Source organism: Poecilia latipinna, unplaced genomic scaffold (genome assembly GCF_001443285.1).
Source record: "Poecilia latipinna isolate Pla-1442-1.1 unplaced genomic scaffold, P_latipinna-1.0 Scaffold23, whole genome shotgun sequence".
NCBI classification, from domain to species: Eukaryota; Metazoa; Chordata; class Actinopteri; order Cyprinodontiformes; family Poeciliidae; genus Poecilia; species Poecilia latipinna.
The window spans coordinates 473396-489938 of record NW_015112639.1 but is presented as its reverse complement, the minus strand read 5'-3'; the positions used below and the strand labels follow the sequence as shown (position 1 = coordinate 489938).

At 38.7% G+C, this 16543-nt stretch overlaps 1 long non-coding RNA gene across 1 annotated transcript; it reads left to right on the top strand.

Annotated features, from left to right (window-relative positions):
• The first annotated feature begins 5646 nt into the window (after positions 1-5646).
• LOC106950090 (uncharacterized) lies at positions 5647-6963 on the top strand. Its single transcript, XR_001425529.1, has 2 exons — positions 5647-5725; positions 6714-6963. It is a non-coding gene; the product is annotated as an uncharacterized LOC106950090 (long non-coding RNA).
• The last annotated feature ends 9580 nt before the right edge of the window (positions 6964-16543 follow it).

Genomic DNA, 16543 nt, shown 5'->3' with positions numbered 1-16543 from the left:
CATTAACTTTGAACTTTGTGCTTTTGGGAAAAAACAAAGTTTGAGAGATAAAGTCAAACAAGCAGCTGAGAAGGAAATACCTTCAACAAACATCCTCGCAGCAAGTACGGCTCCTATTCCTGAGCCCTTTATCTTCCCCATGCTCCTCGGTAACAAAGGCAATAGCGGACATACACAAACACGCTCACTCTTCTATCCCCTTGCTTCGCCTTGCCGGTCTCAACATCCCAGCGCTCTTTGTGGTGACGTCCCAACAATTCCATCGGGTCCCTCATTAAGGCCCAGCCGCTGGGTCTCCAGGGGACAAGGGGAACAGATGGGGGTGGCGGCTGCGTAAACTTAGGAGAGGTCACCTCGTCGTTTCCCTCTTCCACCTCCTCTCATCCCTCCCATCCTCAGGTCCTTTCAACAGACAGCGTAAACAAGCATGAAAGGTTAGGGCTGTTTTCAACCTGCACCATCTTCTCCCATCGGGGACAACAGAGCCTGTACCACCAACAAGGCCACTCTTTGTTTAAGACTGAAATTCGGCAAGGGTCGATGAATTGTGAAATGTGTTCAGCAACACAAGATAACTTCTGCGCACCACATGATTTTATGTAAGAACTGTCAATAGTGGGATTATTAGTGATGATTGCCCACAGCTTGTTCCTTGGATCGTTAGCTTGGACCACAGTACGTAACACTGCTGGGTAAGACGTAGGCCTTATTCTAATGAGGACGTAAGGGACAGATTTGGATGCGAAGTTGAAGTGTTATAAAAGCCAAAAAGGAGAAAAATGTAACAAAGTATGAATCTGAACACTGGATTCTTCTAAAAGTGGCATCATGTTTTCCCTTACATCAAATCTTTAAACCTGAGAAAGTCATCTTAATGCAGTTCTATGGATTACACTTTGCCATGACTGTTTGTGTTGTATGTTCTGTGTCTCTGTGTTGCCATGTGATGGACTGGTGACAGGGTGAACCTTTTTTGACCCCAGTGTGAGCTACAAACGAACACTGCTGCAATGCTAGTTTGGATGGATTTATTTATTAATTTATTTTGCGTTTTTGCTGGTCAGTAAGTTTGACATTTGTTAAAATGGGAAAAATGTACAAAATTTTATTTGACTACAGTTATCTAAAGAAAAGCTGGAGCAGAGTGCAGTTAGTTTATTTATTACGTGGAATCTAAAGAATAGTTTTTGTTTTTTTGCACAACTTTAACATAATGTTTCTAATTATTTCTGAACCCAGGCATAAAGATGTTGCTCTGCCTATTTTTTCTTTTTCTTTTTTTTGGTCAGTTAATGCTGTTGTACGCTTGCACAGTTTATCATGACATTGTTTAGGCATTTAGAACTGCCCACCATTACACTGAATGGCCAAAGATTGGAATGACTGTGTGCATAACCTCTGCATACTAATAAACCAAAGGATCCTATTAAAACTCTCCCCATGGTCATATAAAACCTCCTTTTAAGAGTCATTCCTCTTTTCTTTTACAGCTGTGTTCTTGCCAGACCCAGGGTGTTGTGTATTGGCGACACATACAAACATATAAAGCCCTTCCCCTTTTTATGGCTGCAGACTGTATGTTTGCTGTCATATGAAGAAACGACCGCTGAAGGAGACGGCCGTTTCAGACACCACTATCCCCCCTGTGATCCATAACACCAAGCGATTTTAATGCAGCGAGTAATTACAATATGCCCCCCAACCTGCTCTCTCCTACATCTTAGTGCAGAAGCACATCACCTCAGTGTGCACATGAAAAGTTGTGCATACACTTGTGTACACAAATGCAAACAGACTGGTAGTAATTTGGCTCTAAAAGTATGCCTAATGCCATTCAAAACCACTTTTAGGGAGTTGTAAATGACTATAGTTAGTCTGCAACTACTTGCAACTCTTTTTTTTTTTTTTTACTTCTGCCTGTAAAGCAACAGATAACAGACATTCTCAGGAACATAGAAATAAAATAAGACGCTCGAGCTTGAGACTGATTAAGACTCAGAAAAAGCTTACCAGAATAAGTATTTGTCAAAAAGTGTTACTGTAATATGAACATTCAGTGCAATAATGTTAAATATTTTAGACTGTGAAACATGGCAATAAAGAATGACTCTGGGTTTTAGTTACAAGAATGGTGTCATTCTTGTAACTTGCTATGTGTCAGAGGTAAAGTTGTAATATGGAACCGTTTTTCAGGCATTGTGTTTGGCCACTTATTTTCTACGCAAGGATTTTCTCAATAATTCAGCCTTAAAATACATGTTTAGACTATTATGTTTTTAAAGGTTTTTGTGGGACTGGTTACTGTTATCTGCAGTACACAAGAAGGAAATAGACAAACAGAGAAGAGGACATGGATGCAGCAAAGGTCCAGAGGTCAGAGATTGATCCTCAGCTGGATGTGTTAATAGCCCTGAATATGGGACGTCCGTTTTACCTCTTCACCACAGGCTGCCCCGATTTTAGACAATTTCATGCTCCAGGCTTTTGTGGAAAAGTTTGGGGATGGACTCCCACTGTTATAACATGACTTCACAAGTGCTCAATGCAAGGACATAGACACAGTTGACTGAATCTGGTGTGGAAAGCTTGACTGAGGTCCAGAGTTCTGACCATAACTCTACAGAACAGCTTTGGGAGGAATTCGAGCACAGACTGTGAGCCAGGCCTTTTGGTCCAAAACTGGTGTCTGACCTGACAAATCCCCATGAGGAGGGATGGCCAAAACTTCCCCGTAAACACACTGAAAAGCTCAAGCTTTTGAAAAGCTGTATCGACTGCAGAGGTTGGACCAGCATTGTATTAGATCACATGAATTAAGAATGACATATGACACGTTTCAATGTGTGAAGGCAAAATTAGTTAATACTTAAATACTTAGTGGACTGGCTTTATTTCTAATTGTTTGCTTTCAGTAAGTGTCCTTGAAACAGAACAACCCTTAAATATATTTCCTGTTTGTTCTGCAACTTACAAAAGAAACCATCAGATCTTTAGTTGATCAAATTTATGGTGTGTATATTTACCAACAATGCTCCAGCATCCCCAGTCCAGCTGCTATTTTTCACAGCTTGAGTAAACACTTCCAACTCTGTCATTAACCGTATCAGCATTGTCTCTATTTCACCCTCCATGTCTTCTCATTCTCTCCCCATATGACTCTGTTCAAACAGATGAATGTGATTGGACCCTGCTTAAAGTGACATTAGAAGTTGGTGTGTTTAATGACTCAAGCAGAAGACCGTTACTTTGCCTACAGATGAGCCTGTTACTGCTGTTCTTTGAGCTGTGTGATTCCACCGTTTTTATACCTCACGTTTACTTGACTGTGAAATCAGATTATTGAGTGTAAAATGCTGCTGTGAGAGCAGTTTTCTATGCCATAAGCTTAAGAAAAAATGAAAAAAACGATCAGTAATGTAAAATTTAAAGAAAGACATTCTGATTTGTAGTTAACAATTAAGTGTTTTCTAATGAAATAAAGTGATTGGTTAGTCCAAGAATTTAGTTTCATCTGACAGCCACTCCATCAGAATGTAAATGTCTTTGTTAGTAGGAAGAAAAGCGGTGTCTGTGATTGGTAGTTCATCTGTAAAATCAAAACAGGTGATCCCAGTTCTATAAAACAGATCTGTAATGACTGAAGGTGTAACATTTCTGACTATTTCCACCCACAGCTTTCAGAGTCCACTCAGACTTGAGAAGCCATGCACCAAGCCAGTTCTCAAGCAGAGAAAAGTCAGATTTGAGCTCTTCATGTAGGGGCCAGATGACTGACTCAGTGGTAGCTTTAATTTTGGGTGCCATAGTTTGCAATTCTCTGTGGTTCTTGACAGGCCAAACTTTTTTCCCCCCCAAAAAATGTAAGCATTTATGTAAGTCTGCACATTGCCGACAGCATTTTTGAGTTTTATGCAACTGTCTGCCTCGCAGTTACAGAGCAGAATGTTTTGGATGGCTTGTGAGGGAAAAGGCAGCGAGCCCGCAGAATGACTGAATTGTATGTGAAGACAGTCGTCGTCACAGGGAAACCCTCATGGGACAAGAATTTACTTTTAAATGGACAAAAACAAGAGGATGGCTGCTTCTTATATTTATTCATTTTATCTGTTATCAAATGTTAAGTAAACTGTCTGTTGTGTCTCACACTATTTATGATGATCAGTAACCTCTCAAATCTCGGCTGGGTTACAAAGCCCCTGCCTTGTTTGTGTCAAACCACATAGTGCATTGGTTTGAATAATGGTGAGATGATTTATCACGTTGTATAGTTGTTATCCTTTTTGAATTTTTTGAAATTACATTTTGTAGAATAACCTTGGTCACAGAGCCATAGTTCATCTACTGTATTATCAGTAGAGGAAGAGTTTATATTAAGTTAGTTAATTTTTGAAATTTCAATAATAGAGCTCATTTCACAGTGCACAAACTGAAGGCCAACAGGCATTTAATTTAACTGTTCATAAAGAAAGGCGGCAGTTGTGGTGTGTTCGAGGTAACTTTTAAACATGTTTTTCCTCAGTAAGGACTAATGAATCATTCACATGATGTACCTCTGAAAATCTTAATTACATATCGATACAATAAAAATTTGAACAGAGCAATAAGTTTGCTGGAGTTAATGATCTTATCATCTTGTATTTTCAGCTCATAGCTGGAGGTCCCTTTATGCATGAGTGTTGAGAACACCATTTATCATTCAAGACCTGTACCCTGACAATCCCAAAAGCCATCTTTCCTAACCTCCACACTCCTGAAGCTTGGTCGCTACTAGGTCATGTATAATAATGCTTGAAAAATGGAGAAGCGCTGTAGTCCCCATAGTGATATCACACACACATATACACGCATGAAAACACATCTGCCCGTACCCGCAACACCCTCTACACTCTCATCTGCATATTCCTTGCTCTGCACTATGAAATCCACTAGAAACAGGCACTTATACTTTCATAAATCTCTTCCTTGTCACTTTCAGATTGCACAGAATTTTTTCACACAGGGACAGAGCTCAGATAGGCACAAGGGAACAAGACAGGGTAGAGAGCAAGGGACAAAAACAGACTTCTGGGCAGACTCGGTGTGCATGTACTCCTTTTGTGGTCTTAATGTAATTTCCAGCGTGTTACAATCTCACCAACGTCTTTGGGATTTCAATTAAAAACCAAATATATCAAATGATGTCAAAGCACCTGTGCGTAGTAATGACGAACATCAGCAGACATCTGGAACAGTTGGTGCAAATATGCAGATCCTCTTTGAAAGAATAGAAAAAAGCCCAGGACGTGTTTACATCGGCATTGTGAAATGAGCAAATAACAGCAAAATTGGTGTTGTAGTACACGTAATACACTAAGTTTCACTTTGTTTTATGGTTTTTAACCAAGTAATCTAAAACTAAAATATGCCTCAGACCTTTTAAATAAATCTTAACATGATTCAAAATGTGTTGTGAATCTTCTAAATGTGAATGCCTCTCTAAACTCAACCTTTTATATCAAAAGGAAGCTCTCTTCAAAAAGTGATTTTATTTTGCTGATCTAGAAATGTTGAAAAATCTTTTAAGGTATTCTATGAATTTGTTCAGTCGCCCCCGCAACCCAACCTGTTGGCATAAATGGGAGATAATAAATGTATGGATGCTCTTTGGTTGCAGGTGTCGGGTAGCCGGTCAGAGCTGATGAGATGATGGATGGGGATAACAGCACATCGTTTTGGATGAAACCTGGTAACTCTCGCAAAAGACTTGAGGCTGTGGACTCAGTAGTTTAAAATGTATTCATATGCCCCAGGCAAGGCCTAAAGATAAATACAATGTAGAGCTATTGGCAAGAAAATAACTTCTCAGACACTCTAAAATGAATCTGAGTGCGTTTAAGTGATCTGAAAACAAGAGTGGGCGAAAAACGTCACTACATGTGTAAAGCTGTCTGAGTGCGAGACTGAAGACTGAATGGGATCCAGGTGTGGAATAAGTGATGGGCTGCAGCTGTAAGTGGAGATCCTCTCAAATCTCCAAGAAACTATCAGGAGAAAATTACATCACAATCAATCAAAATGCAAACATCCAGCAAAGACGGTGAGAGGGAGCACAAAAAATAAAAAATCATCCCCCTGTGACATTCTCTACGTCTACTAATCTCCACTCAGTTTCTAAAAACATTTCATCCCTGTTTTCCAGAGTTGTCACTCTTTAATGTTAATTAAAATATTTAAGTTCTCTGTACATTTATGGCAGATATTTAGACAATGCTTTAAATAAGGAATCTTCTTCAATGTTGCATCTCTGTGGCATTTTTTATTTTTATTTTTTTTCGGTCTTTGTTGAAAGTGTTAAGTTTCATTGTTAAGTGAAAAGATCTTTGCCGTTAGTGAAGTAACGGCTCTGCACTTCTTTGCATGGCTTGTATTTCTGTCCCTCTGCCTCTCCCATTCTCAGCAAATGTAAAGAGGAATGTGATTCTTGTACTGCTTGTGAAGACCACCATTAATTTCATGTAATACACGTTTTATCTCCTTCCATGGCCCTGATATCTGTTCCTTTCTCTGGCTGTCTTCGTGTTTCATGTTCTCTCTGGTCTTTTCTCTTTTTCGCTACAATTTTTACCGCCTTGCTTGTGTGACAATGTTTTACCTCAGTTTACAGCGCTCTTATTTTTGCCTTACCTCAGTCCTGATCCTGGGACTTGTGTGTATTTTTCACTGTGTTTTCCCAGATCTGCGTGAGAGCAGAGCTACTCTGATGTGCTGCTGACTCATCTGAATCCTCTTTCACCAAACACTTCAAGTCGGGACTTACACCTCTCTTTAAGACATCTATGGCTCAGTGTAAAGAGTAGTTGTCTTGGAGTCTAAAGGGAGAGTTTAATTCCAGCTTCTACCTACCACATGATAAAGTGTCCTTGGGCAAGTCATTGAACACACACAAAGAGCAAAACTGTGCATGTATGAATGTGTATGAATATTTTGAAGTACGAATGAGTGAGTGTGACTAAAGCTGTGTTGAGTGATCATTGTGACACTTCTCACCATTTCTGTGCGTTTTCTAAAAGGGTCGACAAGGTGGCTTGAAGCAAACTCTTTACTGTTAAACATCTAACTTGCTCAGAAAGCTACGCAGAGCTCCAAAGCAACTCACTTACAAAAGGAAACCTCAAATGGCTGCCATCGGAGATTCACAGATTTCTCAAACATGCATGAAAGGATCAAGGCAACACTCCAGGAAAACTTTTGATGAGTAAATAGCGTTATGATATGGTATAAAGCTCAAAAGATTGATGTCATACAATACCTCCCTACCTCCCTTTTAATGGAACATCTGCTTTACTTTCAGTTTCAAGTGTTCAGCACACCGAGGTGAGAAAATCTTCAATAATAACAGCATATTATGATGTGAGATTAAATAATGTTACTGGGTCATATCTGAAAGTTTTGGTTTTTATTTTGAAACAAATCATACACAATGATGAATACAAAAGCAAACATGATTATGTGCGAAAAATATGAACTCCTCTATATCAAAGTATTTTATAGGCAAATGTGAGGCATCTGCACAACAAAATGAGGCTTGGTATCAACAAACCAGCAATCTCAGGCTCAGCAACAAATAAAAAAATTAAAAAAAACTGAATTGATGTCAAAGAAGAAAATCTAGGCTGCTTTGGCCCTGTTGAGGTCCAGACCCCAACCTGACTGAAATGTTGTCTTTGGACCTCAGAAGAGCTCGGGAGAATTAAACATCTGCAAACCTCAATCTCCATATTTACAGTCTTTGGAAGTATTGTCATCACATTTATTTTCTTGATGCATAAAAATCCCTTCTACAGTGGTCATCTCCCATCAGCCACACACACACACACACAAACACACACACACACACCACATGCATACCCTGTCACAGTCTGTGCTCTTGTTTTCTGCTTGCCTTCACTTCTCCACAGTGATGTCGGGCCATGGAAATGTCAGGGGTCGCGTTACATCGGCGATAAAGCGACGGTCACCCTGGGCCACGGTAAAAGGTCGGCACCGTGGTGACAGCTGGTTGATATCAGAGTTGGGGAGTCACTCATGAGTCACCGCTTTAAATCCTCCATGTGGCATTAAAATCAGTTTCAGACTCCCCCCCCCTCTGTCTGTCTTGTTTTATTAGACGCTGTCTTGACAGAACTGTGCTCTGCAGGGTCACAGGAGGGTCATTAACATTTGTTAATGCTTTTTTTCCCTAAATTTTACCATAGTTTGATGCAGCTGTCGAAGAAGAGGATAATGTAATGATTGGTTTTAGGTATTTCATAGAATTAAAACACTCAAAAACTTCATGAAACAACAGATAAAGTTATGAATGTAGAAAACATAAATTCAACCCCAATTTGATTATGAAATTCAAACCTCCTTCAAAAATTACATCTGTGTATTGATAGAGTGAAAATCAAACCCGATCACCTGTGAGTGGACAGTACCATTTCAGGCGTACTAAAAAAAAAATGGCCGAATTGGTGAGTTTTGTGCATAATTTGACCTCCAGGAAGCCAATTAATTTGTGGGAAGAATAAGAAAACTACAGATAAGATAAGTCTTCACAGTGCTTTTGCTGCTCTGGCCAAACAAAAAGAAAACGTTCAATGAAATGTCCCGACCAATGGCTCCATCCTGAAAAGAGACACTGACAAACACAGGATCATTCTTTTAGATGTAGCTTCAATATTCAAAATATGTACAATATTTACTCTCCAGCCAGCACTGACAAGCTACTTTGCAAAAGATTTTTAAAAAGCACTTTATATGCAAACCGTAGCAACTATAATAAAATGGCCACTATGTCCCCGTCCAGTTTGCTTTCTCCAGCTTTTCATGTCTCCTTCTTTGCAACTGACAGGATGAGTATCTACACTTTGCCACACTACAGGGAGTCTAATGTGTGTGTGCTGGAGAAAAGGAAGAAGTGTTTAGACCACATATGTACATGGTAACACCTGAGCGACAAACACTATGCCTTCTACACACACTCACAACGGTTAATAAGCCCACCAGCTGCGTGGCGTGGCTGCATGGCCCACCCTCCATCTTGGCCAGTCATTCACCCTGCTGGGTATGACACGCCCGCTTGCCAGTATTCATCTGCCAGACGTCAAGAACCTACTTCAGATGGTGGGCAGGGATGAGAGGAAGGCCAATGGCACTGGACATACACTTGGAAGACTAAAAAAATACATTTCACAGAGCAAATCAGAGATGAGCGAGTGTAGGTTAGTTTGCAAGACAGCATTTTCATGGAAATACGTTTTGAGAAGCAGCGAGTACATCGTGAATTCTAAGGCGGAGAGGGAGAGCGAAAATACTGATAGACTGCTGGGTTTCATTGTATTCGCCTTTACAGGTTTTCAATTGCATCTGAAAAGGCTTCCTGTAGAAACACAAAGAACCCTTGCAATAAGAAAAGCTGTCCTTTAAAATGTGTCTGACAATAAGTCATTTGCAACCCAAATTTCCTAATTAACCAAAGATAAGCATTTGCAAAAAGTAAAGAACATCAAATAAGTCTGTACTAAAACTAAAGCTTCCAATAAATGTAGAAAAAATGATCAGTTAATGTTCTTTACATGGGAACGACTCACAATGTAATCTCACACCATTTATAAGACAAAGTTTCTATCCATATCCAGTTGTGTGAAAAGCAGTGCTGTTCATATTAAACTTTAAAATGATTGTATGCTGACTTGAGTTTCTTTAAGACGGCAGAAATTCATTTTGTTCTTTTGTCAACTGACTAGTTATTGGCTCAAATTTATGGCATGTACAACTTAAGTTATACCCATCCAAGCTAAGGTGTTATTAAACAACTGCTAATAAGATACTGCAGTTCAAAAACTCCTTGTACTACTAAAAAAGTCTGAACTATCCCTTTAAACATATTATTTTTATATTTGATTCAATCAAGCTAAGACATATTTTGGAATCTTTTAAATTTGGTGTAAAGCTATAAACATAACTTTTGAATATACCCATTTTATTCATCACAAAAGAATGACAAAATGTAGAAGTATGAAAAATGTTTGTGTGTTTGTTGACCATACTCATATGTGCTTCATCGCTCTCCCTTTATGTCTCAGTTTTCTCTCATCTTGAGAATTTGGAGTCACTCAGGTCAGTGTTGCCAGCAAAGGTCAGAATCTGTCATTTATTTGTCGTCTTGTGGAAAACCGTGCCACGTTCCAGGAGACATGCTAACATCTTCAACAGCAGCAACATCCTGGAGAGAAAAACTGATCATGCTTAGCTAGAACATAGTTCAAATTGTTGTATTTACCTTATGCATGAATTGAATGTGTTGGAAAAATAGTTGCCAGATTCTCAGGGGAGAATTTTATTGTCACATAAAATGACAGTCCTACTTTGGAGCTAGTGGTCACCTTTAAATTACAAAAAGAAAGGAAAAAAAAAACACTACATTTAGTTCTCATTTTATGATCTACATGAATAAACTAAGAGTATTTTTTGTTAAATATATCTAAACAATGACTTAATGATCCATACAAGTCTGACCTAAAACTGGGAAATATTACATCTAAAATAGAAAGTTAATTCCACGTTAAAATTCTACTTTTGAACATTTATTAATGCTTAAGCATAGGCCCGACAAACTAGAAGTGCAGTTGAGATGGACCACATTTTTTTTTTAAAAAGACTAACGAGCTGGGCTCAAGCTAAGGATGTATTGATTGATAATGCTGCACCTTTACCCTATGAGCTACACGATGATGATTCTTAATGTGCAGATATCAAAAAGATCTTGGTTCCCATGTCTACAGATAATGGTTTTACTGTCATTGCAATAAAACGAACAACTTTTTTGCTACAAAAATAAAATAAACTCAGTTCCTCGTCTGACTCAGAAATGACCTGTCAATGCTGCATCATCTGCATAATGCCAGCATTATGGTCACTGAGGCGCTGCGCTGTATATGGCTGCAAATTATGATTCATGCTTTCTTTTAGGACTCTGTTGAAGGAGAAAATGTCTTGTTTAGATAAAAATATGTTTTCCCATTTCCCAGTACAGTACAAATACATAAATATGTTATCTGCTGTTCTCTTAAGTTCTTAGCTTTTAGCTCTAAAACAAGCATTTAGTGAACATTAAAATCATTATTTCACAATGACCACTAAAAACAGAACCAAATAAAGCCACCTTTAAATGCTTAATAAGACTTTAGATGTTTGACATGTTTTTATTTTTTTATGTTTTTAAATCTGCACACAGCAGATTCTCAGAGACGGTTTCATGCTCGCACCTTTTTCCACTGGGTGGATTCTGGCCACAACATGAGACATGGTAGGCCGGGAAGCGTTATTGCACACTGGCCCACCTACACAGGAAGTTTTTTCCAGCCACTGTCAGATTACTGGCACAGAATATTGAAAAGGGCAGGAACTACTTATGGCTGCAACACAAAGCATGATTAAGGTGCAAAATTTCAACTGCAATTAGATGGACCATCTTATAGTGCAATATTAATGACTGTTTATTTATATAGTGAGGATTAATATATTTCTTAAGTGGATGGTGTCTTGTTATGTGTTCATTTTATCTTAGAATTATTCTCTATTTTTAAATTTTTACTATTGTTGAATTTCAATGTGCTTGTATTATATCTGTGGATACGGCAATAAACTCGTATTCTGTTCTATTCTACTCTATTGTGTTAAACTGTTAAATTTGGTCTAGCTAGATGAAGATTAAATATCTTCAACTGAATCAGGGTGTTCAATTGTAGATATATACCGATATATAGCCTGATATACTGTTATGCACTGCACTCAACCTTGTGTTGAGTTAATGTTGAAAATAGGTCTAGTGGTCAGCGGGACTTTGGGCCGTCAAATCCAGAATGAAATGGGGATTTTTCTTTTGGTTTCCCATCTGAACTTGTTACTCCTGCGACCTAATCTGTGGTAAATTTCAGGCAACAGATTGAGGGATGGATATTTCATTTTGCAAAAACCAGTGCAGACTTTGACATGATAAAAAAATAAAAAAAGCTCTGGTTTAGGTAAATTATATTAGTACTATTCTCTCCATACAAAGCTGCATGTAGAGGCCACCATGAGTTTGTTTGCAAAATGACCCAAAATGTCTACAAACTCCTATTCACATGTGGAGGAGAGAAACATTTCCTTTCAGCAGGGGTCTATGGAATGCAACTACAAGGTCTCTGAAGAGTCCTGGTAAACACACAAAAGAAAATCTTCAGTAAAATAAAGAGTTATGTAGAAGTGTGTATGAGGGGGTGTACCTGCATACGCACACTAACGTCAAAGGAGAAAAACAACCCTTGACCTTCATCGTGCTGGCAGTGAGTTTCATGGCCTTAACACTCTTAAAAAGTCATTACATATTCAAAGGAAATGTTTATGCAGTTATTCTACTCATCAATAGAATCATTAAAAAAAGCTAACTTGTTTCATTACTGCTACTTTAAACTTATTTGACTTCTAGATTTCTTTTTTTTTTAAACAGTGGAAAAACTGCTGAAAAATACATTTTTCGACTTGGTCAGTCGTGTTTTATATCCCCATTCTAAAGTTCAGCTCAGGGTAAAAACCATTAAATAATAAATCCCACAAGGACAGAAACAAACTTCAGAGAACAGTTTAGGATTAAAAGTAACTTCTGTTCAGAATGTACATTCCTCTCTAAATGTGAGATTGTATTGTGGAAGCCTTTTAACAAAGCAGCGCCTGCAGCCACTCTGCAGGACGCACAGCCTAAGCTGTCATTATCCTGAAAGACTCCCAGTGAACCTATACATTAGAGGTGGAACTCCACTTAATGCATGCAGTTGAAATAATTCACAGTCCAGGACAAGTCGACGCTCCCATCCCCCAAATTAGCGTGGCTTTTACTTGACTGGAACATACTTTGAGGATTAAAGGTGGCACACAACCTTACACTAAACATTAATCGAACCGAGGGCTTTCAAATCTGGCATTTTAGCTTGAGAAAAACGTAATACTTTCCTGTCGAGTGAATGAATGGTGGAGGCATTTAGTGACAAAAAGGTGGCCTTTTCCCTCCCGCCATGTGATTCGAAGGCAGGGGGGAGACTGGAAGTTTAGAAAACTCTGAATTGCTGCAGCCAAAAGCCCAGAGTACTCATCTTCACCGCATCTTTAAAATTGTTTATACAATGACCTTTTTTTTTTTTTTTTTTACATTTTTTACACACTACAGCAACAGACTTTGTTTTTATTGAGAATTTGTGTTGCATCAACAAAGCCAGGAGAAAATAGCTCAGAATTGTAAAACAAGGTAAATGACAATTTGTTTTAAATGTAATTACAAACAAAATTGTGAAAAATTTGACCTGTTCTTTACAAAACAGCTCAAGCTCAGTCAGATTGTGTGGTGATTGCCTGTATACATTGATTTTAAAGAGTTTTCTCAGATTTCCAATTGGATTTAGGCTTGAACTTTAACTGGACCGTTCTGAAAATGAATCTGCTTTGATCTATGCCATTTCATTCCAGCTCTGGCTATATGTTTAGGACTCCATCATGTATCCTGAGACCTTTAGGGGTTTTTTTGCATGGAAAAATGTTGAACATCATGTTTCCTTTTTCTTTCACTTACCAGTTTTCCACTATTTTGTGTTGACCTGCCACATTAAATTCCAATAAAATACACTGGAGTTGTGTTTGTCTTATTAGACAAAAGTGGAAAAGTGTGTGACTGTGGGAACAAGAAGAAAAAAATGGACAAAGTCATAAGGTACAATACTGGAGGTTCGTCATTAGAACTGAAATAAGGTCAAAGTTGAATGATTAATTTTATTCATTTCCAGTAAATGCATACTTTTTCCATCCCTGTTTGTCCTTTTTCCGTTCTCCTGACAGATGTCTTAGAGGATGTTAACATCTCCCACTTTTGCCGTATAAGGTGAAAAGGATCCGCCGCTCCCCAGGACAGAGAAGACCTCATTTTTAGACGAGAATGACTGTGAACACCACTGAATGACACACTACAAAGGTTGGATGTGCCGCTGCCCTTTCTCTCTTAAATGGTACGTTGGCATTTAGCTTCACACGTGTCAGCGGAACACACACCTCTCAAGTATTTGCACCTAAATTGTGTGGAAAAGTGTGTGTGCCTGAGTCGACACTGAGGATTTTTTTTTTTCCCACCAGCTCCCCGAAACAGGAAATAAGGAAGAGAAAGTGTGCAGGTATGAGGGAGAGAGAGAGAGAGAGGATGATAAGACAAAGAGCGGCAGAGCAGATTTGTATGCGTGTTACATTCCCTCCAAAGACAATTTACATTTTGAGTTTGTATTATGTTAATTCTGAGTGGCCTCTCTAGATAATTCTATTACGCAGATAGCTCTCCCGTGTTGTCCAGGGCAGGGAAATCATCTCACCGTCCGAACACACACCTGCTGATTAGCGCCCCAACATGATAGAAAACAAGGGCTAAAGGCAAATGGGTGTGTAACCGAGCTGTGTTGTGTGAAATGGGATGTGTGGACACAGAGGCTTGCAGAGAGAAACTTATCTAAACGACTTGTGATCCAGTGAAATGGTTTATCAGTTCCTCTTACAATACAGGATGTGCTGCCAGTGAGTGTGGCGCACCGCATTATAGCTTGCAGATAACCGTATCAGTGCTGCAATCCCACAAGCAAAGGAGTCACTGTAATTCCTTGTTATTCCAACATGGTTCTCTAATGCTTCTGCGCTGCAGGATGCAGCATTAGTCAACACGGAGTTCAATATGTTTTTGCCTTTCTATCCCAGTATCTCCCTGTTTGTTTTTGTCACTTTTAACTCGTGGTAACAGGGGCTCGAGGCAGAGGCCTCTTTTTTTTTAGGAGTAACTGTTGCATATTGTAATTTGATTTAAGGTCTTTTTTTAAACTGCACCCAAGTTTGTTTCATTTTTCCTCCAGTTTATTTGGGCGGGTGTGAAACCTCGTCTGAAATCTAGCATAGATTAAGTATCGGAACCTCAAACCGCCTAAAAATGTAAATAGTTTACTTGGAAGTGAAATCTGAAATTTGAAAATAGAGGAGGTCTACATTCCTGGTCTGCTGATTTAACAAAAAACAACGTGTTCTCTATAATTGCTGTAAAAATAATTATAATACATACAGCTATTTTTTTTTCTTTTTTTGGACAATTTATTCACAAAAAAGCATTCAATATTTGGTATTTAAAGCTTTTCCAACAGCATGTTCATACGTATCTTAGTTCTTAATGCAAACCTGGAATAGATTGTCTCCAAAATATATCCTTAACTGCATGGGACTCTGACAGCTTTAGTGTGCCCTACTGAAAATAGCCCAAGCCCCTCATGTTTCCCTGTGGCCTGTCAGAGGCCACTTTCTCTGGCCCCTCAATCTCTCCGAGCAAGCTGGGATCATTAATGAAGTGGCCTTCTCATGGATATTGACCAGCCTGTCAGCTGGCCTGCCACACTCACTAATAGGAGTCATTGGTCTTGGCTTAAGACCTGACAAAGAAGAGGCAGGAAAGGTGGAAAATGAGCGAGAATCTTCCCTGGCTTGAAGGTGGCTTCTGTTTTTAGCCTTAAGGCAGCAAAATTTGAGGCCAAAACTGCAGACGACTTCTTACTGCAGAAATGAACGCTTAGTCAGAAGAGAAAACAGGAATTTCTGGTACTGCACATGTACTGTAAGCAAAGCTACGACTGCCGTAGCAGGAGTGCAGTAAGCCAAGGAGAGCTCATTAAAAGAGATGTGATGGTAGAATGGCAATCTTTAGAGCCTGAGGGTTGTCTGTGAGATTTTGCGAGTCCGAGTAATAATTTGTGACATTTTCACATTAAATGACCATGTGTAACCTGCTGATATAACAGGAGTTCACTGTAATCATTGTCACTCTGTCCACGAACTCAACAGTTTCAAACTTCCATTATCATCATTTGGAAAAATATATGCAGGAATCAATTAGGGAAAGTCTGAAGATGATGGAGCTTTAAACTGTAAATCCTGGCTTCTTTCACAGTTTCTATTTTTTCAAGCTAACTTGTATGAAAGTATGTTATCAACATAAACAATTTCAGTGATTTAGGGCGTTATTAGTACAACTGGACCTACATTAAAAGAGAACAAAATGATGGTCAATGAAAATAAATCCACAATAACGACTTTAAATTTAAGATTTACATCTGAATCCTAAGAAAATACTTCCAGTGATTTTGATTTGCTAGACAAGTGATTTTCAAAGTTTCAAATATTGCAGACCGTATGCAATACTCATAACCTGCAGACTTAACTTTCAGTTCATAATCTTAAGCCTTTTATTTCACAAAGCAATTGACTCGCACTGCTTTTGTTAATTACAGACATACTTACTGTACACTGCTTACAGGCAAGTAGATTCTAAGAGGTTTTGCGAAAACATTCAATACACCATATAATTAAACACACATAAAGAACATGTTTATTGTGTAAAACATGGAAACAAATGATGAGGGAAAAAGATTAAAGGTTTCAGCTAATTGAAGGCAGGCAGTAGCCTTTTTCACAC